The sequence below is a fragment of the Cavia porcellus genome, unplaced genomic scaffold, assembly GCF_034190915.1.
Source record: "Cavia porcellus strain 051 isolate PalLab524CR breed Dunkin Hartley unplaced genomic scaffold, mCavPor4.1 scaffold_31, whole genome shotgun sequence".
NCBI lineage: Eukaryota > Metazoa > Chordata > Mammalia > Rodentia > Caviidae > Cavia > Cavia porcellus.
The window spans coordinates 36,699,625-36,727,268 of NW_026947514.1; the positions used below are offsets into that span (position 1 = coordinate 36,699,625).

Consider the following 27,644-nt stretch of genomic DNA (forward strand, 5'->3'; position numbering starts at 1 on the left):
TCTGCGTGGGCTGTGCTCTGGGGAGCAGGAAGACTTGAGAGCGAATGTTTTCACCCCAGGCCGGGAGGCTGAGCAACAGCATCTCCCAAGGTCTGAGGTTCAAGTACAGCCTCAAGCCTCAGAGGAGGAGCAGTCATTGGCCCTAAATTTCCTTCTGGAATGCACTGTTTTTCCAAAGCATCTCGCTGTACCCCCCAACTCCCCCCCAGCCCCACCCCAGTCTAGCTCAGAGAGAGCCCGGGAGGAATGTGAGGACAAGGGACCAGGGATGTGGCTCAGGGGGAGACTTGCCGCTTAGCACACACAAGGCCCTGGATTCAATTCCCAGCACCACCCCAAACAAACTAACAGAATATGAGGAACAGAGTGGGCCCCAACACTGTTTCCCGGAGCCTCAGCCTCAGCCTCCCTCCCTGCCCACCTCCTGCCCCCAACCATGGCCTGCCAAGCAAGGTGTTTAGAAGCCCTTCCCTCCTGGCACAGCCCCTCCACCACCAGCAAGGCCCTGCAAGCTTCTCCAACTCCTCCTCCACTGCGCCTCCAGTTCCTCCCGCTCAGTCCTGGCTGTGTGTTGGAGCCACGGTGGGCGTTGCCTTGTTTGGCTTTTGTTTTTTAGGAACCCAAGGACGGCGGGGAAGAGGGAGGCCTGGGACAGAAGTGCGGAAGATCCGGGCCACAGGACCTCACAGAGCCTTAGACTAATCACGCGTTCACAGCTCACAGAATCTGAGAACCACATTCTGAACAGTAAGAGCCAGCTTTTATTGGGCTGTGCACCAGGATCTTTAATCCTCACAACAATCCCATGAGGCAGATGCGGCAGCTGAGCTGGAGCTTGCCCCACAACGGGGAAGGTGAGGCTAGGGGAAAGGGCGGTTTTGCTCATCTAATCTGATGTTATTTGGCTGTTTTCACATCTATGACGCCAACAGAAAGATAGGACAGGGCCGGGGATTTAGCTCAGCGGCATAAAGTGCCTGCCTGGCAAGCAGTAGGTTGTGAGTTCAATCCTCGGTACAAAAAAAAAAAAAAGATCATGTTGGGAGACAAGTGCTGTATTGGAATTTTCACTCAGCCCGGTTCTTAAAGGTTGGAAACGAGGCTTGGATGATTATGTTTATATTCTGGTAAGTTGAGTCATTTCCCCCCTGGGTCTGTGGGAAAAGGGCAGCCACAGGTCTTGGATTCTGAGGACCCTGCCCTGGAGGCCAGGGGAAGCTTGGAGACAGTTTGGAGGGTTGGGGACGCTGATATTCTCAAAAGTGCCAGCAGGTGGCGGTGTTTCTCTCGCCATACGGAGACACCTCACCCAAAGTCTGCGCAGAGGCAGGGGACGTGAAGGCGATTTGTTCCGGCCAGAAAGACCTGAGCACCTGCCTGCATTGGGGTGCAGGTGTGGCTCTAGGGGTCAAACCCCAGGGTCTTGCTGTGCTAAGCAAGCACTCTATGTTCTGATCTACATCGGTCTCCAATCTTCATTTAAAATTTTTTTGAACTTTTTTTGTCTTTTTGAAACAGGGTCTCTATGCAGTTCAGGCTGGCCTTGAGCTCACTTTGTAGTCCAGGATGGTCTCGAACTCGCAAGGATCCTCCTGCCTCAGCCTCCCCAGTGCGTGAGCCACCACGCCCCGCCTTTTTTTAGACTTTTTTACACCTTTTGTTTTTGAAATATTTGTTGAAATCAATCAGGGTTAGCTTTCGTGAAAACAGCAGCGATAGGAAAGGTGCTTCTTTCCACGCATGCCACCAACTGTCCTTGGCTGCCCAAGTCCCCTCACTGTCGCCCCCTACAGATGTGCCCGTCCAGAGCCGCCCTGAAGATTAGCCCAGCCTCGGCTTCACTCGCCTGCCCGCCACCCCACCGCCTGCCTGCTGGTCGCCACCCACCTCCCTGGAAACCTGCTCTGTGCACATCTGGAGAGCCAGCCTCAGTCCTTTGGCCCTGTCTTTCTCAACTGAGTTTCTCTGGGGAACCAAGAACCCTTCTATCGAGGGCGCTGTCTCAGAACAATTTTATCTGTTTTATAACAGGGTCTCACCATGCAGTTCAGGCTGGCCTCGAATTTATAGCGATCTTTCTGCCTCAGGCTCCCTATAGCAGCGCATAAGTGACCAGATCCTTGAAATCGCCAAAAGTCCTCAGTCTTGGACCCAGATCGTTACTAACATGCCAAAACAGAATTCAAATACCCATTTCCCTCTCTTCCTAGATGTTTGTTTGTACCGGGGATGGAACTCACGACCTTGCGCTCTCCAGGCAGGCGCTTACACCCCTGAGGTCGATCTCCAGCCTGCTCCCTGGGTCCTTGGCCGTCTCTGTGTGAGAAACGCTAACTCTTCAAGAACGTCGCGTTTCTGTACCTACGCTCAGTACTGTGTTCTGATGTGGGGACTTCCACAATCACTACACAGGAGAGGGACCACGCTCATCAGGCCAAACCGGCTCCCAGCACCCGGCATGCTCGTACTCGCCCCGCGTGCGCCCCCTGGCGGCCGCTCCTCCCGGACAGGCGCCCTAGCACCCTGTAGCTCCACGGAGGGAGGGAGGGGACCGTGGTAACACAGTGGTCTCCGAGGGATGACAAAGAGGATGCTGTGCACCACAGAGAGGCAGCTTGTTCTGCTGTCCTGCCTCAGCAGCCAGGACCAGCTCCTGCGTTTGGTTCCCGTGGAGTGGGCTTCGGATCCACTCAGCAGTGTGTTTTTCTTTCCACTGAGGTCATGATGTCCTGCCTCCCCACGTGTTTAATCAACAGGTCTCCGCTCTGCAGGGAGAGAGCTGGTACCGAGAACATCCAGTCATCCTCAGGTTTGGCTGTCAGTCTTTTCTTTTTTTTTTTTTTTTTTTTTTGCTACTGTTTTTTTTTGTTTTTGTTTTTGTTTTTTTTTTGGTCTTTTTTGTTTTTATCGGTACCAGGGATCGAACTCACGGCTGCCTGCTTGCAAGGCGGGCGCTTATGCCGCTGAGCTAAACCCCCAGCCCCGCCAGTCTTTTCTTTTAATCCTTCAAAGACAGCAATAGTGAAAAGTGGTCTCCAGAGGGGTGTACCCAAGATTGCACCACTGGGTGCAGAAAGAAACGACAGAGTTTCTGTTTTAATTTTGCATCTTATCTTGTTTGTTTGTTTGTTTGTTTGTTTGTTTGTTTGAGACAGGTTCTCACTATGTGATTCAGGCTGGCCTTGAACTCACTGTGTAGCCCAGGCTGGCCTCAAACTCATGCCAGTCCTCCTGCCTCAGCTTCCCAAGTGCTGGGATTTACAAATATACACCACCACACCCCACAATGTATTTTAAAATGTCTGTGTGTGGAGGCATTTTTTGCACAGCCTAAATATTGCATATATAGCCTATTGGGTCCCCATATCTGTGGATCTCTTCTTTCCTTAGGCTGGACGGGAAGTTCACCCACAAGCTGGGCCCCCAGGGTGAAGGTGAGCCTCAGGGTGTCCCCGCCAGCCCTGAGCCCTACAGTGGGGGTGCAGAGCCGGCTGCACGTCCCAAACCCCTGAGGGGTTAAATACCCAGATGAGAGGGTAAGAAAGTTGAGGGACACTGAGAAGTCACAAAATGTGAAAACCAGATGACCAGAGGGACCTGCACATTGGGATTGTGTTTATTTTAGTTTTCTGGCTGCTGGCACAGAGTGGCCAACACCCACAATTAAAACAAATTAAATTAGATTTTATTAGTACATTTTAGATATATATAGCAATCACATTTCTCATAGAGAACTTGCATCTGTGCGTGATAAAACTTGTTTTTTTCTCCCATTCCCCTACCTGCCTTCAATGCCCTTTCACTTCTCCGTTTCCAAAGCTTTGTTGCTTATTTTCCTTTTCTCATTTTTTTACTTTTCCTTTCTTTTCTTTCCCCCCTCCTCTCCTATGCTCCCCTCCCCACTTGAATATTTTCTTCCTGTTTTGCAATACCTGTTATACATTTTGGTCTTTATTTACACTATCAGCTTCTCACACCAGAAAAACAATGTGATATTTATACATGTGTGTCTGGTTTATTTCACTTAACAGTGTGGAGTCAAGGTACATATATTTTCCTAGAAATATCTCAAGTATAAAAAACATTTTTTTGGTCTTTTTGAGATAGGGTCTCACTATGCAGTTCAGGCTGACCTAGAACTCACTTTGTAACCCAGGCTGATCTCAAACTCACAGCAATTCTCCTGCCTCAGCCTTCTGAGTGCTAGGATTACAGGCATGTACCACCATGCCTGGCAAAATATATCTTCTTTATCCAGTCACTAGTTGATGGGCATTTGGGTTGTCTCCAAGATTTTGCTATTACAAAGTGTTCTGCTATGAACATAAGTGTGCATATATTGCTGTGGCTTTTAATTCTTTTGGGAAGATATCCAGGAGGGAAATGACTGAGCCAAATGGAACCTCTAGTCCTAGGTTTTTGAGGAATCACCACACTGATTTCCACAATAGTTGAACCAGTTTACATTTCCATCAACAGTGGAGAATGATAGGATTATTTCTAGAAGATGAAAAATATTCCCAAAAGATGAGGAGTATAAATCAAAAGAGGCCTTTATTCTGGGAACACGGAGAGAGAGGACTGGCATGCCGGCTGCTGAAATCTGGTGATCTCTCTCACACATGGCGTGGGGGAATATAAGTAGCCTAAGCTTAGAGTAGTGCCCTAAGGCCATTAGAGATATACAGGTATTTCATTGGCACACTTTTGGCGCCAGGGGCAGATTCCGAAGGGTGGGGGGATATCGAGTTACAGGTAAATCTCTAGGGGCGAGGGAGACAGGAGCTCCCTGATTCCGGCTGAGGCTTTTTCTGGCTAAAGTGTCCGGTCTGGATCAACAACCCTTTCATATCGCATCTTATGATTATTATGAAAACGGGTGAAGATTTCTCTCTTTAACTACTTCCTGCTGGCAGGGGGTGCTGTACGGGAGCCTAGGGGAGTTGACGGGATGACAGTTGATGCCCAGGTAGACTCTGACGCCAGGTGTTTTAGCCAGGACAACTTCACTGGTGAATGTACATATGTCAGACTGGAAAAACAAAGAGACATGATGTTATGAGGAGACATGGCACTGTCATATTTAAGGACCCAGGTGAGGTAGAGAGGAAGGTGCCTTTGATTTAGACATGTTATTATTCTATCAGGATGACGTTGAGGTAGGATCATTGTCACGGTGAGGTAGAATTCTGAAAAATAAGTGTGAGGTTAGAAGGAGTGAAATTATGAGAGGTGATTACTCCCCCATCTGAAAGCATAAAAGTTAGGAGGGTAAGTGTGTAAAACTTGTCTCTGGTCCAGGAGTTGAACTGGAAAAAATAGGGGGAGTAGGGAAGGCGGTGGCTGTACCAGTATAGGGAAGGTCAGGGCTTAGGCTTTCAGGGATGTCACGTTTAACCAGACAGCTGAGGGTAGAAAGAACCAGGACAGCCATCACATAGAACATTATGAAGATGATCTTACGCATGATGTGGGAGTCTCTAGGAAAGACTGTCAAGAGTCCTGCTGTAAAAATGATCATTAATAGAACATAAGAGATTAGGAACCTAATTGGATAACAAAACATGACTTAGCCTGTTAACTGTGGCTGTGAGGCCTTCATGAAACGGAGACGGGTGGGTGACAGAAGATGAGATGACTACTCAGAATGATCAGATTTAGGGCTGGGAGGGCACCTCTTAGCCTGAGTGATGTGAAACCAGGATGGGAGTCCAGCAACTTTGACCACTGTAGGGGTAGCCAAGTAGACCAGGTAAGGGCCGCTTCACCTTGGTTGTAGTCCTGTGGATTTAGAACATTTGAGATAAATTAGATCTCCTGGGGATGTGGGAGGATCTGGTTTGGCCTCTCTAGAGGGTTGCAGAAGGCAGAGATCAGCATGTTGTCAAAACAGGTGTCGGAGGGAGGAGAGGACTGGGACATAGTCAGCCAGGGGAGGGAGATTTTGGGAGTAGGAAGATTATGGAGTAAGAATGGCCTGCCATACATAAGTTCAAAAGGACTTAAGAAAGTAGGAGCCTGGGGAAGTGCCCTGAGCTTGGCTAAGGCTAAGGGCAAAAGTTGAGGCCAAGGTTGGTGTAGTTCTAAAGTGAGTTTTGTAAGGTGTGTCTTATGAGGCCATTTGCCTTTTCTACTTTCCCTGAGGATTGTGGATGATACGGGATGTGTAGGTGCCAGGTGATGTGTAAGCTTGAGGATACCTGTTGAGTGATCTGAGAAATAAAGGCGGGACCATTATCTGACTGAATACTCTGAGGTAGACCAAACCTTGGAATGATTTCTTGTAATATGATTTTGGAAACTACATCAGTAGCTTCCCTGATGTGGGAAAAGCTTCTATCCATCCTGAAAAGGTACAAACAAAGGTGAGAAGATATTTGAGAGTCTTGTGGCAGGGCATGTGTGTAAAATCTATCTGCCAGTCCTGAACAGGGGTGTGTCCCGAAACTGATGGGTAGGAAAGGAAGGGGGTGCCATGCGTCCCTGAGGAGAGGTCCTGGCACAGAGATCACAGGTGTGAGTAATCTTAAGAATGATAGCTTTTAGAGAAGGGTGTGTGACTTGTGATTACTGGGGCTAAGAGTTCGTCTAGGGCCTGTATGAAAACAGTTGTGTAGGTCAGCGATGATGTCTGAGGCCTGTTGATGTGGGAGAACAAGTTTAGATCCCTGAAAAATCCATCCCTGAGTGTTTTGCATGTAACCTGGTTTATGAAGTAGCTGTCACTGCTCTGGGGAATAATTGGGCTGAGGTAGACTGTTTGGGACTAACAGAAGATGAGAAGGGCAGGGCCCTTGTGCAGCTAACTTGGCTTGTGAATCTGCAAAGGCATTGCCTTGAGCAATAGGATCTGTAGAGTTTTGGTGTCCTCTGCAATGAATAACTGCTGCCTGCTTTGGAAGTTGGGCTGCCTCTAGAAGTTTAAGGATAAGGGGAGCATTAATGATGGGGGTTCCCTGAGTGGTAATAAAACCCCATTCCTGCCAGATAGAGGCATGAGAGTATAAGATGCTAAATGTATACTTTGAGTCAGTGTATATATTTATAATCTTGTCTTTTGCTAGTGTAAGGGCCCTTGTAAGGGCAATAAGTTCTGCCCTCTGGGAAGAGGTCCCAGGTGGCAGTGGATTTGCCTCTATAACTTGACTGGTTAACTGTTGCATATCCTGCCTTTTTTTGGTTGTCTGTGTTTGTTGAACTGCCATCTATGAACCATGTGTCAAAGGCCAAGGAGAGAGGTGTGCTAGGGAAAGGGGTGGGAGTCATCTGTAAAAACTCTATACAGCCATGGTGAGGATGGCCCTCTGAGGTGGGAAGTAAGGTGGCTATACTAAGAGGACCACTAGTTGCAATACAGTTGCAAGGGTCTTGAGAGAGAGCTAAGTGTACCTGTTGAAGGCGAGAAGGGGTCATTAGGGCAGGGAGCACCTTATGTGAGATAAGGTCACGTAGGTGATGAGGTGAGTGTACTGTAATAGATTGTCCTAATGTAAACTTTTTAGCTTCCTGTGTCAGGAGGGCTGCAGCTGCAAGGGCTCGGAGACAAGGAGCCCATCCTTTTACTGTGTGATCTAACTGTTTTGACAAGTAGCTACTGCTTGAAAAGAAGGTCCCTTTTTGTGCCCTAGTACACCTATAGCGTTGTGGCCCTGACAAGTAGTGTATAGGATGAAAGGTTGGGTGGGATCAGGAAGGGTAAGAGCTGGAGCTTTGAGGAGAGCCTCTTTTAATTTTTGAAAGGAGGCATGTATAGGCCTAGTAGGGTCCAGGGGTTCTGATAAGGGACCCTTAGCGGCCTTGTAGAGGGGTTAAGCTAGGGCTGCAAAGTTAGGAATCCAGAGATGAAAGAAATTAGCTAAACCTAGGAAAGATGTAACCTGCCGTTTAGTTGTGGGCACCTGGAGATCACGAAGAATTGCCTTACGATCCGAGGTGATGGAGCGAGTGGTGGGGGTGAGAGCGAGATTGAGGTATTTGACTTTTGGGGAGGCTATCTGGGCTTTGGCAGGAGACACCCTGTATCCATGACTAGCAAGGAAATTAAGAAGACGCTGAGTGGCGTATGGCTAAGATATGGGATGGAGAACATAATAGGAGGTTGTCTATGTATTGAAGAAGAACACTAGGTTTGAGATCGAGTTCTGTGAGGTCAGTAGCAAGAGCCTGACTAAAGAAGTGGGGACTATCCCTGAACCCCTGGGGGAGCACTGTGCAAGTAAGTTGTTGAGACCTGAGAGTGTCTGGGTCAGTCCATGTAAACGCAAAGAGGTTCTGGCAATCTGGGTGTAGGGGGATAGTGAAGAAGGCATCTTTAAGATCTATAACTGTAAGGTGAGTAGTGGAGGGAGGGATATGAGAGAGCATGGTATAAGGATTTGGCACCACTGGGTGAGTTGGGGTAACGGCACTGTTAATTACCCTAAGGTCCAGTACCAGGCAATAGGACCCATCAGGCTTGAGTACCAGGAGAATGGAGTATTGTGGGGTGAGTGGGGAGGTTTAAGAAAACCATTGTCTAAAAGCCGCTTAATTATGGGTTTAAGTCCCCTTAAATGTTGAGGAGCTATTGGGTATTGGGGAATGCAGGGAAAAATTGAGGGATCCTTGAGACGGATTAAAACAGGTGTGGCATGTGTAGCCAGAGTGGGATTGGATGTGTCCCAAAGCATGGGGTCAATCAGAGAAGGAGGAAGAGGGGGGAATGGCCTTGCAACGCATTGTGAAGCTGTTTGGAGGATTAGGGCTGTGGGGAGAGAGAAAGTGAAGGAAAATTAAGCTTTTGAAGAAGGTCTCTACCTAAAAGGGGTGTGGGACATGTTGGGATTAGGAAGCTATGGGTAAAGACAAGAGTCTGGAATCTACACGGGATAGGCCCAGTCTGCAAAGGTTGATTCAGCTGGCCGTCAACGCCCACAACAGAAATCAGACTTAGTACAGGGTCCTGAAAATTCAGGAAGTACACTATAGGTTGCCCCCATATCCACAAACAGAGATATTATTTTGCCTGAGACTTCCAGTGAGACTCGGGGCTCTGACAAGGTGACCCGAGTGGGGGCTATGAGCCCTGAGCCCCATCAATCTTCCACAGCAAGTCTGAGCAGGTCAGTCAGCGACGAATCTGGCAATCACCAAGTCTCTTGTGAGGGCGAGGGATTAGGGGATGGCCTAGTCGCTCGCTGGCATTTAGGACAATCACCCTTCCAATGCCCTTTATTGTTGCAGTATGGGCAGGGCCCAGGAGGAATGCCAGGGTTAGGGCAGTCTCTTGCCCAATGTCCTTGTTTGCTGCATTTGAAGCATGGTCCGGGCGGGACTCGGGCAGCCACACCTTGTTGTGGATTCTTTGTCTTGGAAGCTCCGAGTGCCACTGCCAAGAGGTCAGAGTAATATTTAGCGAACTTTAATTTTTGAGATTGCTTTTCCTCTTTTTGAAGCTTATCTCTATTATTGAAGATACGGAAGGCTAGTTTAAGTAGATCTCCTTGTGGAGTTTGAGGGCGATGTTCAACCTTTTGTAACTTTGCATGAATATCAGGAGCAGACCGTGAAGTAAAATAAGAGTTAACAACAATCATCCCTTCATGAGAGTGTGGGTTTACATTGGTATATTTAATTAAGGTTTCCCGAAGCCGATTTAGAAACACAGCCAGGTTTTCCTTAGCCTCCTGGACCTGTTCTAAAAGCTTGTTATAATTAGTGTGTTTGTGAGCGATCTTATTAAGGCCCACAATCAGACACTCAATCATCTTATGTAATTTTGTTGAACCTTGTCCATTCTGATAGTTCCAGTTAGGGTCTTGGTCTGGCACAGCTACAGGCCCAGGGTCATTGTCAGTAGTATTTGCCCTGTGCCTGCGGTCAGCTTCTTCTCGAGCTGCTTGCCACAGCTGATTTCGCTCTTGCGAGCTAAGGGTGGTATTTAAAATCACATAAACATCTTTAAAATGTAAATAACAATTGGTGATAAATTCAAATTGCCTGATATAGTTCTGTGGGTCAACAGAGAAGCTACCTAATTTATGGGTAATCTGAGACAGATCAGAAAGAAAAAATGGCAATGTATATTAACAAGTCCTTCGGGGCCGGCAGCAGAGCCTGAGGAGACGAATGTGGAGGAGAGTGCCATTGGGCAGCTATCCGCCTGGTAGACGCGTGTAATTATCTGAAGAGCGGCTATAGAGCGGCTGCCGCTCACCCTGGGAAGAGGAAACACAGGCAGATGGCATTGCACTGCGTGCCTTGAAAGGAGAGGATTGTTGTGGGCCGTCACCATGCGGACCTTGACAGGGCAGCTGTTGCTGTTCACAAGAGGAGCCACAAGGGGGCACTCATTGACCGTGAGACCAGAATGAACATGGTGGCACCCTGTCCCCATGGTAATCAACTGAACATGGCGGTGTGCCACGTGACCCCTCTGAGCATGGCAGCCCCCGTCGCCATAGTAACTATCCAAACATGGCGGTGCTCTATTGCCAAGTGACCCACCTGAACTATGGGAACATGGTGGCACCCTGTCACCATGGCAACTATGGGAACATGGCGGCACTCCATTGCTGCGTGACCCGCCTGAGCAATCGGAACATGGCAGCACCCCTTTGCCATGGTAACTACCAGAACAAGGTGGCGCTCTGTGGCCGTCGCAGCTGCCCAAACATGGCGAGCATGGTGGCTGTGTACCATGCAAGCTGGAAAAATCACGCTGCTTGCTGGAAAGCACAATGAATGTGACATAGTGTGGTAGGCGGGTGGTGAGAAGGTGTCAGAGGGCAGAGCAGAGCTGCTGGGAGAGGCCTGCATCGCGGAAGGCAGAGGGAGAGACATTGCGCAGTGAGAGGTAATTTTGGTGCAGAGGGACCAGGGGCGGGGGAAGGGGATGGCGGTGGCGATCGAGATAAGGGTGAAGAATTAATTTGGGGGTATTAATTTTCAGGGGTAAATTGGCGGAACGTCCTCAAGCATATCTTGGGGACAGGATGAAACAGATTGGGTCACAGGAGAGCTAGCTAGGAGTATTTGAGTGGGATTACAGGACTTAATGAGAGACGGACACGTTCTCAGAACCAAAAACGCCTCTATGTATGGTAGCTCAATCACTCTGTCACTAGCTCGACAGAAATCATGTAATGTTTGTAGAATAGAAACATCAAATGTTCCTTCCCTAGGCCAATGCTTGCCAAGGAGTGGGTACATAGGCCAAACTTCCTGGCAGTAAAAATAATTTAGTTTTTATGGTACTTTTAATTTTTAATGTACATAAATTGGAAATTAAGCATTGTAATGGTGTTTTTTGGGAGTGAGGAAGTAAATTTCCCATTGTTGATTTAGGCAAGTAAAGACCTGTGGCCCAAAAATTAAGCCGTCACTGATTCTGTGGCACCACACGGCAGGACTAAGGTTCCAAAACTCGTATATTCTAGTCGTCACTGAGAAATTTTTGAGTGGAGTTTGCGTGAGGTCAGTAGCAGCTTTGCTGGTGAAAGCGTCAGGCTATTAAGGGAAGCGAGGCATTTTTTCAGTGCAGGTGGTCCAAAAATTTCTGCTTTGGGCTATCAGAACCCAAAGAACGTGAGAAATTTTAGTGTGGACACAGGTTAGCCCAGAAAAAAAACCTGCTCAGGGCTGTCTTAGGGACGTGAAAATGCTAGAGACCCACGCAAACGGGGAGACCAGTCCACTGGGGCCTGGCCCAGTGCCAGGAGTCTTCCAGAGCGTGCTCACCTTAAATCAATCTAGGTGGTGGTGTGTGGAGGCGGCCGGTAAGAGGTGGAATGCGTCTCAGCAGAAGGAAAAGTGCAGAATCAAGCCAGGATGTTACCGGTTCCTGAATCGGCCTGGGACCCAACGGGGTGTGTGTGTCCCAAGAGTCAATCGCCTGCTGATTGAGTCACAGCACCAAATGATAGGATTATTTCCAGAAGATGAAAAATATTCCCAAAAGATGAGTAGTATAAATCAAAAGAGGCCTCTCCTCTGGAGAGGACTGGCATGTTGGCGCTGAAATCTGGCAATCTCTCTCATGCGGACACGTGGTGTGGGGGAATATAAGTAGCCTAAGCTTAGGGCAGTGCCCTAAGGCCATTAGAGATGCACAGGTATTTCATTGGCACACGTTTGGCGCCAGGGGCAGATTCCGAAGGGTGGGAGGATATAGGGTTACAGGTAAATCTCTAGGGGCGGGGGAGACAGGAGCTCCCTGATTCCGGCTGAGGATTTTTCTGGCTACAGTGTCTGGTCTGGGTCAACAACCCTTTCAGAGAAGTGTTCTTTTTTCCCCACAGCCTCTCTAGCATTTGTAATTGGTTGATTTGTTAATAGCCATCAACCCCTGAAGTTTAAAGGAGAGGTTTATTTGGCTAATGTTCCCAATGAGTTCAGTCCAATGGTCACTGGCTCCAAAGCAGAAGGACATGGAGCTCCACCCATGATAGCCAGAAAGAAGAGAAGGATGGGAAGAGACAAGGACCAGAACACACTCTTCTGGGTCACATCGCAGAGTCCCACCTCCAACTGCACATTTGGTCATCAATGCATAAATTCGCCAATGGATTAAATCACTGAGGAGTATAGTGCCCCACCTGTGAACACAGACTGGGTAGGACTCTGGACATCTAGATCCTAACAGGGACCAGCCTCACCTTAGTGAGCACTTGGCAGGCTCTGGGTGTTAGGGGCCCAAGCCATCTCTCATGGTGCCCAGCCCACAGCCCTCCACCCCAGGGGAGCCACGCCTGTCCCCTCCTCTCCAGGGGTTTCTCCAGCCAGACCTCAGCAGCGCTGGTCAATTTGTGCTCCCTCATCCCCAGTTTACACATTGAATTCCTGACTCCCAGTAGCACCTCAGAAGTTGACCTTCTACAGTATCCTTGTAGATATCACTAGTGAAGAAGATGTACCAGACTAGAGAGACCCCGATCCAATGTGATTCGTGTCCTCATTGGAAGGGGACATGTGGAGACAGACAGACACACACACAGTTTGAGGACAGCCTTCTACAAGCCCAGGAGAGATTCTTCCAGCTCGCAGAGGCAGCTGGCGGGCCAGTACCATGTGCTCTGATTTCCAGCCCCACCACCCCTAGGCAAGTCACTGGTGTTACCGAAGCCACTCTGTCGCAGGGTGGGCACAGCGGTGCTACTGTTGCCCACTGATCATCACTGTTGCTATAGGGACAAGGCAGGCAGAGGGCAATGTGGGAATGAAATCTTTAGTCAGCAGAGCCTGAGATAACCCAGAAGGGAATCTCAGAGATCTTGAGAGACCTTTCCTAGACAAATGGAAACCCTCTTCCTATAGTGGCCACAGAAGAAGACAATGCATTTTCTGCTGCTCTTAACGGAACGCCTTCGGCTGAGCAGTTTATATAGAAAATAGATGTATTTGGCTTGCAATTCTAGAGGCTGGGAGAGCCAGGGTCATGGTGTTGGCCTTGGCACAGCTTCTGGTGGGGCCCTGTGCTGCTTCATCACACAGGAGAGAAACGAAGAAGCCAAACCTGCACTGTGACACACCAGTCTCAGGAGAACAAAGCCGCTGCCTGAGACCCACCTCACTCTGCTGTGAACCCACTGGCACGCGAAGGGTGTCCATCCACTGGTGAGGCTGGAGGAGGCCTCACCCCCTGCACACCCACCTCCCGATGCTGCTACGCTACACCGGAGTACAGGCTTCCCACAGGAAATCAGGGGGCAGACCCAAACTTGCAGTGGGATAGTCACGGAGAAGGGGCCAGTGCTTCTCGCATGTCTGAGCACACTGAGTCAAATGTCAGCCTAGCCGTACTTACAAGATGTCCCTGAAATACACAGTGAATGTTTTTTTAACATTACTACAGAGAAGAACACATTGCCTTTAGTCCCCTCAATAATTCCCCCTCAGGCCGGGCGTGGTGGCACACACCTGTCATCCCAGTATCTGGAGGCTGAGGCTGAAGGATCACCACGAGTTTGCGGCCAGCCTGGGCTACAAAGTGAGTTCAAGGCCAGCCTGAGAACATGTCTTTAAAAAACAAACAAAAAATCCCCTCACTTTGGACACCCTTAGCCCATCTTATTTGCCACTTTTGAAGTAATTCTGGAAGTCCATGTCCTTGTTCATGGGTGTCTTCAGGAGGTGAGGTGAGAACGTGTGAGTGTGCTGCCAGTGCCATCTGATAAAAAGGCTTAGAAAGCCTTGCAGCACGTCCTCACCCACATTATTCACCGGGGCTGGCACGCGTAGCTTCTGTTACTTCCCAAAGTCAGAATGACCGTGAAAGGTGAACAAGGCCAAGGCAGCCTTGCCACACAGCTAAATACACCGAGCAAAGAGGACTCCCACAACTGCTTCGGAGAGCGGCAAGAGGGCTGGGGCAAGAACGCTGGGGTGCCTGCGTTTGGAGGGGTGAAGGACAGACTTTGGAGGCTTTGAGCCTCCTGAGTAACTCTCAGGCTCCCAAGAGAACAGGGGAGTCAAAAGGGTCTCCGAGCTCTAGGACTCTGTCATCTACTCTGTAACACCCCTCATCCACCAGCTGACGTGGCGTTTTAACTCCCAGCAGAGCCAAGTCCTCAGAGTGACTGCTCTGTATATAGTAACAGGTGTAAAAATAGCAGGCGGCTCCACTTCAGTGATAAGTGCCAGGCAAGACGGGTTTCAGGGGCCCCAGCAGGTACGCTGTGTGGTGCAGCAGTTCAGCAGCTCAGGGCTGACCTGGGCTGGTGGCGGCTCCATCACTCACCAACCATGTGGGTGGCACAAAGGAGTGACCTTTCTATTCTTCCATGTGCTCATCCGTATAGATCATCCATATAGAACAGAAGAGAGCTGTCAAAAGTCCACGAGCAAGACACAGATTTCTGTGTATGTGCATTTTAAGGTTACAATGTTAACTAATACAATGAAGGAAAAAATAAAATCTAAGTATAAAGAAACTAGGGGCAGGTCCTAGGAGTGGTGATATATCTGAATCCTTGTCTATCATAGCAGAACAATAGAAGTTAAGAGTATTATTTAAAGATAAACATGTAACCCCAGATACAGTAAAAACAGAACAAATAAAAGTAGTTACCTCTAGGGTTTGGGACTCCAGTGGGGAGAGATGTGCCTGTTGTTTTTCCCTGCTGGATTATTCAAGTTTTTACTTTTGCAGACTGTTCACACACTACCTTGATTTAATTTCTTTCTTTCTTTTTTTATTTTTTTGTCTTTGAGGCAAGGTTTCACTATATAGTTTAGGCTGGCCTTGAACTCACTTTGTGTCCCAGGCTGGCCTCCAACTCACAGCAATCCTTCTGCCTCAGCCTCCTGAGTTCTGGGATGACAGGCATCTGCCACCACACTTGGCTAATTCCAAAAAAAAAAAAGCCCTGCATTACATGAGCTAGACTTCCAGTCCCTCTCCCTCTTGAACATTAGTTTGTTTCATACTGTTCTTTTCTCTAGAGCAGAGTTTATGTGCTTTGCCATGGGGACCTTGGAAATGGTTTATATTTATAGCCCTCCCTGGTGTCTCTACAAATTTCTTTAGCTCCTTTAAGTATGTTCTGTGTGTCTCTTGATTTATAAGATGCTGGTGAATCACTCCAAATAAAGCCTTCTTTTCTTGCAAAACAATATGTAAAGAAACGCAGTGATGAATCAGCATTTGAAGCGAGTGCTTTTGCCTCAGCAGTGTGGAGCTGGCAGCCTGACAGTGGGTGACTGTGCTCCCCAGACCCCGCCTTGACCTCAGACCAGGCGGCCTCCTGCTTGGCTCCCCAGGCACTCACCGCCCCCCTGCAGCCCCAGTCCAGTTGGAGATGGGGGGCTCCTTAACCCCAGTTCACACAGTGTTCATGGGTCTCTGCATTAGCTTTGGGGGGCCCACAAACCCCCAGAATCCCCTTTGCACTACCTGCCTTCCTGGGGAAACGTCCACACCATCTCCAGGGCCCTCGGACAAGAAGAGTGAATTAAGCCGGGCATGGTGGTGTGTGCCTATAATCCAGCACTAGGGAGGCTGAGGCAGGAGGATCGTTGCAAGTTTGAAAGTAGCCTGGGTTACAAAGTAAGCTCAAGAACTGCATAGTGAGGCTCTGTCTCAAAAAAGAAAACAAACAAATGGTGAATTATACATGGCTCTCCAATACTTCTGGAAAATCAAATTTAGAGTTGGGGTAGGACTAGAGAAACAGTGAAAAACAGCAATTTTCTATTCCTTAGCAGGCTTCTAAAGTAGCATAGTGACTAGAAGCCCCTGCTTTGGAGGTTGGAGCCTTCCTCCCTGAGCACTGTCCTCTGTGACCTCAGGCACAGTGTTTTATGCTCTATGCCTTTGCCTTCCCAGTTATAAAGTGGGGCAAATCGTAGCACCCCTGGCCGGCTTGCTGTGTAAATCAGTAAACAGAGGTAAAGTGCGCAGAGCAGAGGCTGCCCCGCAGCAGATCCTGGTGACCTCTGGTCCCGCCCTTAGGCAGACTGACAGCTCACAGGGGTCAACCTTGATCACCACCTGTGTGGCAATCTTCTGGATGTTTGGGGGCTGGGGTTAGTGCAGGACTTTGGGGGTCCTGAAAACCCAGACACTACAGTGATTCTATAGAGAAGAGCAAAACCTTCGAGTACGCATGGGTGCACGTGTGTGTGTGTGTGTGTGTGTGTGTGACAGAGAGAGAGAGCAAGAGAGAGAGAGACAGAGGATGGAAGCTTCTGTACTGAGCACACCTCAGGCCTCCTGTGGACTCCCCAGTCAAGGACCACGCACCAGCCTTCTCATCATCATCCCATCTCACATGCACTCCTCTCTGTCCGCATGGCAATGTCCACTTGTCTTCCAGACTGAGTCTAAGTCTCCTTTACAGTCACTGCCTCCCCACAGCAACACGCGGTGCTTCCTTGGGGATTGCTGTGTACTGCATGCTGTGTTCCATGCAGAGTGAGCCTCATGCATTAGCTCATGTAACCTCACAACAACCCTTGTAATAAATGGAAGTGATCAGTATCTCACAGGAACAGATTAAAAAAAAAAAACTAGGTTTAAAGAAATACTTAAGGGCTGGGGAATTGGTACAAAAAAATAAAGAGAGAAAGAAGAAAGAAAGAAAGAAAGAAAGAAAGAAAGAAAGAAAGAAAGAAAGAAAGAAAGAAAAGAAATTCTTAAAATATGATCTGCCTGAGGCTAGGATGCCTTCATGTCCCCTCCATTTCCCTAGACTTCCTTTCTGACTGTGCCCAACTCCTGGACCACTGGTTTGGTCTTTCATTGTTTAAAGTCTCTCAGGATCCCCTTGGAGACCAGGATCACATCCCACTCACTTCTGCATCCTAAGCATCTAGCACTGTGCCTGGCATACAGTAAAAATGGATGTGGTGATCTTGATTCAGATTCTGCAAATTTTTTGCAATGGCTCCCTCCAGATTACAACATTTAAAAAAGCTTTCTAGCCTTGATCCAGAGATTTGCAAACACTTACTTACTGCACTAAACGAACATTTTATTTGGTGCCCAGTGGCAAAGATATGGAGAAACAAAATAACAAGACCCCCAAACTCTAGGGGGAAGTCTACTGCTCTTCTCCTTGAAGAAAACTTGGCCTGGCTGGTGGAGCACCACTGTGGCCTCCAAGATAAATTTTCCTCTTCCTGAGTTGTCTCAGGTATTTTGTTGCGGTCATGGAATGCTAACACGGGGGCCCACATCAGCTCTTGACTCTTCCCTCCCAGGCTCCCATCCTAACCAGAAAACAGAGTGGTCCATTCGTCTGACCATCTCACAGCACCAATAGTCTCGGTGTGGATCTTCAGCTCCCTTCGGCAGCTCTTTCTGGGTCCCTCCCACCCCACCACGCTCCACCCCAATTAGCCGTGGGCACCCAGCGATGTCTCCCTGTCCACTCTCCGCCTGCACCACCCGAGCCTCTGCTTCCTGCTGTTCTTCCTTCGGTGACCACAGAAGTGCAGGTGGGTGGCACGGGGCAAACAGGAGGGGAGCTGTGATTTAGGGGCTTCTTCACCCCCAGGAGTCCAGCTCAGCTTGCTATGGGGCGTGGACCTGCAGCCTCACTGGATTCTCTGCGTTAAACCAGCTGAGAGATGGTTGAGAATTTCAGAGTGCAGCAGGGGCCCGGTCAGCAGGCCCTGGACGTGCTCCGATTACCCTCACTTTTAGCATCATGGAGTGTGAAGTCGTCTGCCCGCCCCGTCCTCCTGAGTAATTCATCCTCCATCTTTGAGATTTGATTGAAATGGCCCCTTCTAGTTCTCTTTCCCCAAGTCCTCGGTCCACAGTGACCTTGGGCAGCTCTGAGTTCCTGCAGCTGTCACACGGTACACAACAGTTTCACTCCACTCTGCCGGGTCTCCTCCCGGGCTGAGGGCTGCCCTGCTCCTGCCCAGCACCTCTGAGTGCCCAGGCTAGGTGGTGACCTCCTTGGTGCTCCTCTGGAAGCCACCCACAGCCTCTTGGCGCCTTGACAGCTGGTGAGAGCTCGGCTTCTTGCTGATTGATGAGCCACCGAAAATGCAAACTTGCTGTGTCATCTGATTCCCTTTTCTGATAAATCAGGGAGGTGGGTGGCACTTTGGAGAGGGGCCCATGGCTTGTGTACTCCTGACCAGATGTGCTGCTCTGGCAAAACCCGAGGCTGACTGGAACCCGAGAGGAGCAGAAATTATAGGGAAGGCCTGTGTTCCAAAGCCCTGATAAAACATCCAACGACACTTCCATTCCCAGCTCGGAACCACCGCAGATGGAGACGAGTGTGGGAGTAATTAGAGGCCGAGGTGAGGGAACCGAGTCCTGCGTCAGGCCTGGAAACCTCATCAAAGGCAGTCAGCCCGCGAAGAAGTGCCCCCGGTTGGTTTTGGAAGAAAGGACAGGGCGTTGTGTCCTGGCTCCTGCAAGTGCGAGAGACCTGGCACGGGGTTGGGCCAGCCAAATATTAAAACCTGTAATTACTCTGGGCTCTGGTTCCCAGGCCTCATCCGTTTCCCATGGCAACAAGGCCAAAGAGCAAGGCTCTGAAGATCCCCGGGCACAAGGGCCGCGTCTCAGGCGAAAGGCCAGGGTTTTCTGCACACTCAGCCATCATGGAAGCGCCCCAGGGTGCAGCCAATCAGGGCGAGAGCAGATTTCCTGAGTGAAGGGGTGAGGATGGCAGCAAGGGACTAGGTAGCATCTCGGTCTGGCAGGAAGCATTTTGGCCTGATCCACCCTTTCTTTCCCAAGGGCTGTGCAGAAATATCCAGGGATTTTCTTCTTCTTCTTTTTCTTTTTTGGTATTGGGACTTGAATCCAGGACCTTTGAACCAATGCACTGATTATATATATATATATATCTGACTAAATTGCTAAATTGCTCAGGTCGAGCCCTGAATTGTGATCTTCCTCACCCTCCCTCCCAGCCCTCCAGGCACGCACCACCATGCCCACTAGCATCCGGGCACTTCTGAGCCCTCCAAGAGTTCGTGGCCCCACCCTCTGCTGTAGCCCTGCATCAGCAGCCTATAAAGGGAGCTGACAAAGTTTCTACCCCACCCGACCCAACCAATAAGAACAAGCTAATGCAGTAAAGTTAGTCACCAGATGTCTTCGTGGAGAGGCCTATGGGAGAAGGACTGAGGAGGAAGCTGTGGTCCCCACAGTCTCGGGGAGAACGTGCCTCTGAAAGGAGTCCTTTCCACCCATTGAGATGAGGCCCCTTGTCTGTCCTCTTCTGCTTCTGTGACTGGGTGGCTGTTGCCCAGGGCTGACTCTACAGAAGTCCCTTTAGCTCCCCCTCGCTGGAGTCCTGGACAGGGCCTTGCCCATGGCAAGCGCCCATGACCTCCTGGGAAACATGCATAATGTGCTTACCTCACCTGGCTCTGTCAATAGTTAGGCGGCACCCACCCTCAAGAAATGTGTCACTCAGCGTCACGGGGACGCCTTTCTGTCTACTACACTGGCATGGACTTCACTGCCTTAGGAGAAAGAAGCACCCGTTAGCTGAAGGTGTGGTCCCTTTTCTTCTATGAGCATGGGTCACCAAATAGTCCTCAGTTTTTGGTTTTTGTTTTTGTCTTTTTCCTTTTTATCGGTACCAGGGATCGAACTCACGACTGCCTGCTTGCAAGGCAGGCGCTTATGCCACTGAGCTAAACCCCCAGTCCCAGTCCTCAGTTTTTTTAAAGATGAAAAAAATTAAACAATTGAATTTAAATAATTATTTTAAGATTGCCTTTGTTAACCTAATAGTTATTCCTGGGAGAAAATTTAGAAAAAATTCCCAGAAAATTATTAAAATAATTTTTAAAAACTCTCTTGCAACTCCCCCAACTACAGACATTTCGGGAAATACATTTCTCCTGTGCTTTCCCTGCCACTTTTATTTTTAAAATTGAGATCCCATAGTGTCTAAATATATGTATATGTGTGCATATGTATAAAATCTTTTATTTAGTCACATTACAAACAATGGCCACAAATATTTTTTATGCATTCATAGAACCACTATACCATGATCAAGAGATAGGATATTTACAATACCCTAGAAAGCTTCCTTGTGCACTTTCTCAGTCCTCAGCTCCCAGCAATACTGTCACTGGCTTCCTGTCACCAAAAAGGACACTCATTTTTCTAGCGTTTCATAGAAAAGGAGTCACATAGCATGCCCTCCTTTTGATGGCTTCTTTTGTTCAGCACCATGTTTTTGAGGTTCACCCTCCATGTTGTTTCTATGCTGTTCTTTCCTTTTGATTGCTCAGTAATATTCCATCTTATGACACCACAATTTATGCATCCACCTGTTCATTGATATTTGAGTTATTTCTAGTTTGGAGCAATTATGAGCAGATACCTATAGACATATATCTTTATTTCTATTGAGTAAACATTCAGGAGGGGAGTTGCTATATTTATATATTTAAATTTATATGAAGTATGCTATATATATGTGTGTGTGTGTGTGTGTGTGTGTGTGTGTGTGTGTGTGTGTGCGCGCGCGCACAGAGGATTGAACTCATGACCTCGCGCTTGCCAGGCAGGCAATTATACCGCTGAGTTAAATCCCCAGCCCTGAATAATGCTATATTTAAATTGCATTTGTTGGGCTGGTGATTTAGTTCAGTGGCATAAGCACCTGCCTGGCAAGTGCAAGGTTGTGAGTTCGATTCCTGGTACCAAAAAAAATTGCATTTGTGTATAAAGAACCATGTGTTTTTAAAAGTAGTTGTGCTGTTTTACAGTTCCACTGGTTGTGTAGGAGCAGCCCAGTTATCAGGCCACTCTGCAGGAAGAGGAATGGTCTGGGTTGCACACAAATATAATATAGTTAATATGTATCATTTATATCACTTTAAAAAAATATTTATATTAAAACATTAAAAATAAAGCCAGGGACATAGCTCAGTGGTACAACCCCTGCCTAGCAAGTGTGAGATTGTGAGTTCAATTCCCACTGCCAAAATAAAAATAAAGGAAAGCATGAATTGGACACATCTGCTACATCCTCACCAACACTGAGCATAATCTGTCTTTTTAATTTTAGCTGCTCTGTTGAGTATGTCATTTACACAGTTCTAAATCATTTATAATTTATCACCAGAGCATGGGAGTTTCCCATGATAAGAAATATTATTTTCAAATGTCCTTTTTTGCTGGGTATAGTGGCACACACCTGTAATCCCAGTACTCAGGAAGCTGAGGCAGGAGGATCTCTGTGAGTTCAAAACCAGCCTGTGCTACAAAGTGAGTTCAAGGCCAGCCTGAACTGCATAGTGAAACCCTGCCTCAAAAAGACAGAAACAATTAATCAAATAGCTTATCTTTTTTGGATGAAGCATTTTTCATCAAGTAATCCTTTATTAATGAATTTTTAAGTTATTTGTAATGTTCTCCATAAACAACACTGTTAAAATTTTTTTGTCAGAATAAGCCTTGAACGTCTCTAGAAGAAACTGAATGTACAACTAAGAAGCACAAAACCAAGCTGTCTCCTTTGCGTGCCGCCTCCTCTCCGCCAAACACAGACATCAGCTCCTCCCCAGTGTGTCATCCTACGCTAACTGTCCAGTTTCTTGTTTGTGAGGCAGTGTCTCACTGTGTGGTTCCAGCTGGCCTTGAAGTCACTATATAGCCCAGGCTGGGCTCAAACTGAGGTGACCCTGGGATCACAGGCTTGTGCCACCATGCCATTTCTGAGTGTGGGAAAGAAGACTTTGCCTGATGCACTCTCTGGGCTCAGGGAGGGGCTTCCTAAATGCTGGGTGTGTGCTAAAAGCAAAGAGCTGGGCTGTGCCTCAGCCTCAGTGGGCAGACACCTCGGAGCTCCAGGCTGGTGAGCACTTGGAGAAAATACAGGCATGGCCATCAGTACTCCTAGGAGGGCACAGACCCCGGGAGAGACCCCAAGGCTTTCTCATCTAGGGCTTAGAGTGGCAGGCACACACTCTGGAGCAGTTACTGGCCAGGCAGGGCCCAGCAGCAACGCCTGGAAATATGAGCCAACTTTGAATTTGTGCTTCCAGAACTAATTTGTGAGCCAGAACTAAGCTATGTGCTCTACGGGGAACAGCTGCTTCAACATGCACAGCGACCTATGAGGCTGTCAGCTTTGTCATGTCAGTTGTGCTGAGGAAATAGAGCTCAGAGAAATTAAGCAACTTACCCAAGGTCACACAGCTCATACCAGTGACTGCAGCATCTGTGATCTGGACCTACAAAGCCAGTAATGCCAAGTGGCTCTGGCAACTGCACTCTGGCCCAGTAAAATACCTCTGCTCGGCCCAGGCTGTCCACACTTGTGTGTATAGCTGATCATACACAACTCTGGGTGGTGTATGCAATGGGATGTAAGAAATGTGAGTGAGTCCTGGGACCCCTCACCATCAGTGCCTGTGGTCCCCTGGCAAGTCCCCGAAGGTCTCTGTGGGCCTCTCAGCCATAGTGCAGGCTCAGACAGGTCTCCTGTGTTTGTCTTCCCAGCTCAGGGGTCCTGATGAGGGCTTTATGAAGCTACCTACTCAAATACTGAGCATTTCAGCAGCTCAGGCAGCTGGACTAGCAGCACTGCTGGCTGTGCCGCTCTACAGTGATATCTCCTACTGTCTGTGTCTTCCTCTGTCCTCTGCAGGGTGGAGCCTCCTCCTTGGACTGCAGTAGGTTAAAGCGAGGGCACCTAGGACAGAGTAAGCAGTGTGCAAATGTCATTACGGATATAAGTGGCAGGTACCTAGCCGCACCACAGAGGCCAGCTTCGTTCGCTATCTAAGCCCGGTTCTGGCCGTCTCATCACGATGATGGTATGCTCCTCTTGTGGATCTCCAGCTCTCTCTGCTGTCACTTGCAAATGTTTAGACCCAAGCTAGCGAGGCAGCTGACTCCTGCCCACTGAAGAGAGCACCTCTGGCCTTGGGGTTCACAGCAAGGAGCCGTGTGGAGATGCTGCCCCAGAAGTGCCCACATCAGTCAGTGTGGTGTCTGTGGCAAGATCCTGTCAGGTGTATTCACATAGAAGCACCTGTGCTCTGAGACCCAGACAAAGCCAGGGCCTAGAGCCAGGCAGGAGAAGGGCATCCCCTGGACAGCGGCCACCTGCTGTTCGTTTAGAAACGGTGGGAATCAGAGTCCTGCTCCTGGACTGCCTCAGCATCTCCCCAGTGAGCCTCGCTTTAGAAATCTGCAGACAGACCAGGGTAATTCACACCAGATGGCTCTGATTCAAACCAGTAGCATTGCAGACTACTCTACTCAGTTCAAATTATTTTCTAATTTCCTTGTGATCTCTTCACTGACCCATGGGATGTTTAAAATGCATTGTTTAACTTCCAAATAAGAGATTTTCTAGCATCTTCCTTTTATTTATTTCTAGGTTAATTCCATTATGGTCAAAGAACATACTTGGATTTTAATTCTTTGAAAAAGCAGATTGATGGTGCTATGCAGGTCTCACCCATCTGTACTGTTTTCCTATGTACTCTGTCTACTTGTTCTGTTGAAATCTCATTTGTAATTAGGGTTTTTTCTACTTCTTTAGCTATTTCTATCAAATTCTGATTTGTGTATTTTGAATTCCTGCTATTGGATGAACACACATACCTTTTTGATAAATCCACTCCTTTATCATTGTGTGATATACCATATCTGCTTTACTTGGGTAAAATTCTTTATTTTGAAGCCATGATAGCCTTCTTTTCATTAATTTACCATTTTACCACCCTTCTTTCTCCATTCTCTTACTTTTATCTATTGTCTCGATTACCTTGTCTCTTGTTGCTGAGACAAAATACCTGACACCCAAAATGAGGGAAGCAAAGGTTTATTTAGCTTACAGTTTGGGGGGGTTTCAGTCCATATTCAACTCCAAGGCAGGGTGGCGTGGCTAAGGCACAGCTGTTCATGGCAGCCACAAGTAACAAGAGTGAGAAGCCAAGAAGGAAAACACACCTCCTTCTCTCCCTTATATTGTATGTCAGCTACCTGCCCCTGGGTGGGTGCAGCACTCACACTGCCAATCACAAACACTAGATTCAGCTGCTTCCATGACTGCATGAGGCTTGGAGGGCCATCCAAACACAGACCATAGCATCTGTATGTCTTTATATGTAAGGTATTCTTTTTTTTTTTTTTGTCTTTTTCCTTTTTATCGGTACCGGGGATCGAATTCATGACTCCCTGCTTTCAAGGCAGGCGCTTATGCCACAGAGCTAAACCCCCAGCCCCAAGGTATTCTTCTTACAGGCAGCCATGGTTGGATCTATCTTTCTTATATTCAATCTGACAACTTTAGCCTTTGAATGGGGGTGATTTAAACTGTTACTCTGTGTGTGTGTGTGTGTGTGTGTGTGTGTGTGTGTGTGGTATTAGGAAATGAATCTTGTGCTAGCCTTGTGCTTGCTAAGCAAGTGCTTGACCACTGAGCTATATACCATCTTGCTAGTTGTCTTTCATTCATCATACTCTTTTGTTGTTTCTCTGTCTTCTTTTAATTATTTTTTATTATTCCATTTTATCCCCACCTAATAATAATTTCAATTAAAAGCTTTCCCATCCCTGGTGGACCCAGATTAATGATCCTTTTCATGTATTGCCAACTACAAGTCCATTTGATTTTAATTAAAAGAATCTGGACTTTGGAGACACCGAAACTTGTCATTGAAACTTGATTCTACTGACTGTGTGGCCTTTGTCAACTTAAGCTCTATAGGATTCAATTTCTCTGTTTGCAAAATTGAATGATCATTACTGCTCTTCTGAGTAACCTGAGCACCAAATGAAGAGTTTCTATAAAGTATCTACCACAGGTCCAAAACATAATACATGTCTCCTTATCATGTTCTGCTTTTGTCTCATTTTTCTGTTTTCTGTACACCTCTGTTTTAGGAGGTTTGAGTGCTGTCAGGGAGGCAGAGACCTGTCTGTACTTGTCCTTCCTGATCTGGAGCAGACTTTGCCAGTTAATCACAAAGCTTTCACTAAATAAACTCAGACATAATCTTTCTTTCCCCTTTTCCATTTCCTCCCTTCTTTTTTCTCTCCTTCCTTTTTTCCCTCTCCTTTCTTCCTTATTTAATGTATTCTCTTTCTCAACATTTTGTCCCTCATTTGGAGACTGGCTATAATAAAAAACCTATGGCACCAGGAGCTAACACATAGCCTACTTAAAGTCTTTTAAATATTTATGACCTCAATTGGGTTGAATCCCCCTTCCTCTAACAACTTTTTACTTCCTTCATGTACCAAGGCCTTCTTAAAAGGTCCTGCAAAGGAAAACTTCAGTTTGTTCAGCCCCAAGGATCCCAAATGCTGAATCAATGAGGTCTGGATTTGGCATTTTAAAAATCAGACACCAGTGAAGTGGGGGCAGGTCATCTGGTCTCATCACATTCTCGTTTCAGAACCAGACACAAACATGTGAGGAGGGCGTGGTGTCTCGTGACAGGTACCAAGTATTCCTGCTGGGGCCTCGGGGATCATTTAGCTACAGAGGGACAAAGGACGATCTGTCTGTGGCTTGGAATAGAAGCCTTGACCTTGGGGGGTAGAAAGCACTGAGGCTCTTCATTCAGCTGACTCTCATCAGCTCAGCTCCGACAGAAACAACTTCCTGTCAGTGGTGTGGGGCTGGGGCCGTGAGCCACTTCCAGAGACTTACTGGTGCCCAGGGACAGACATGCAGCTCTGTCCCCAGGACTGAGCCCACTGGACTGAGACGGCCCCTCTTGGAGCCACCACTGTCTTTGTTAGGACCCACAGAGGCTGATTTATGACGGAATTTGCTTCTCGTTATTTGGCAAGACAATTCCAAAAGAACAGACATGCTGCCTGAAGGGGACTGAAAGTGACACCCAAACCACTGCCAGCCTGGATCTGCAGGGACATTGGTGTCCCGAGCCTGCAGTTGGTCATCTCTCCCCCTCCCCCTTCTCTTCTCTGCTTTCTCCTTATCTTTCCTGTCATGGAAAACTTAGGAGCAATGGTTTGGATTCTGGAGTTTTCCCACATTATTTGTAGAATGTTCTAGACTTTCACCAGTTGGAAACAAACTGGAGTGGGTGCCTATTTCTAATCTGTTACTCTGACTGAGGTGACGATATTTTCAGAATCTAAGAAACAAGTTTCAAGGAAAGAGTTTCAGCGAGGCATGGCTGTGCACACGGTAATCACAACACTTGTAGAGGCTGAGGCAAGAGGATTACAAGTCTGAGGCAGCCTGGGCAACTTAACTACTTGGTGAGACTAAGTCTTCAAATAAAAAATAAGGGGCTGGGGATATAGCTCAGTGCAAAGGCCCTGGATTCTATCCCTAATACCACACACACACACACACACACACACACACACACACACACACACGGGGGCAGGTGGGAGAGAGACAGAGGATTCACACTCTGAAATCTCTACAGGGCAGAGGTACAGCTTAAGCCTAATGGATTCTCATTGACCAAGTTCTCAAACTCAGATTCATCCAGGAATGTCACAGCTCACCACCACACCGCTTAGGCTGAATAACAAGGGAAACAATGACAAAGGCTCCTCGGACATAATGGAGCATCCACGGCAGGTAGCTGTTCACAATGCATCTCGGCCTCCTCCAAGCTGCCATTGGCCAAGGCCCTGTTTGGAGGCCCGAGTGCCAACGAGTCACCTGCTCAGGGTCACGCAGTTAACACAGGACAGCAGGGCCTGAGCTGGGACCCGGCTCAGTTCTTGTTCAATGGTTCCCCACACATATGGAGGTGTGTTGCTTCCCTAAGACAGGAAAGAATGAAATGTGGATTCTTTTCTCTGTTGGAAGATAGAGGAACTCCTGATACTTCCATGAGGAGTTTCTCAACAGAGAGGGCAGGAAGGGAACTGGAGACTTCCTCTGAGACATCACCTGGTCTATCCTTTCTGACCATGCAGAACTGCACCTCCCCTGCCCTGCACTGCGAAGTCGCTGGACCTGGTGGGAGCCCTCACTCTCTGACCCCTCCCAGCTTTGCGCAAGACCCCGTCTCTCCCTTGCTCACTGCAGTGCCTGGGTTCTTCCAGCCTTTGCCCGTGTCCCTAGGCAAAAATTAGTAAAGCTCTCAGCCTCCAAAGCTCTTGTTTTGGAAGTAGTGTGTCCATCCCGTGAGAGTAGAACTATTTCTCTTTCTTCTTTTTCTAATTACACTGTGACATCCCCAAAGGCAGGGAACAAGGGCTACTTGTCTTTTCAAGGGCC

At 48.0% G+C, this 27,644-nt stretch overlaps 1 long non-coding RNA gene across 1 annotated transcript in view; it reads right to left on the reverse strand.

Annotated features, from left to right (window-relative positions):
• Window positions 1-4,447: 4,447 nt before the first annotated feature.
• The window catches only part of LOC134474133 (uncharacterized), a 30,052-nt gene continuing 6,855 nt past the window's right edge, over window positions 4,448-27,644 (reverse strand). Inside the window, exon 2 of the long non-coding RNA XR_010044761.1 lies at window positions 4,448-5,032. This is a non-coding gene — a long non-coding RNA (uncharacterized LOC134474133). The remainder of the gene's footprint in view (window positions 5,033-27,644) is intronic.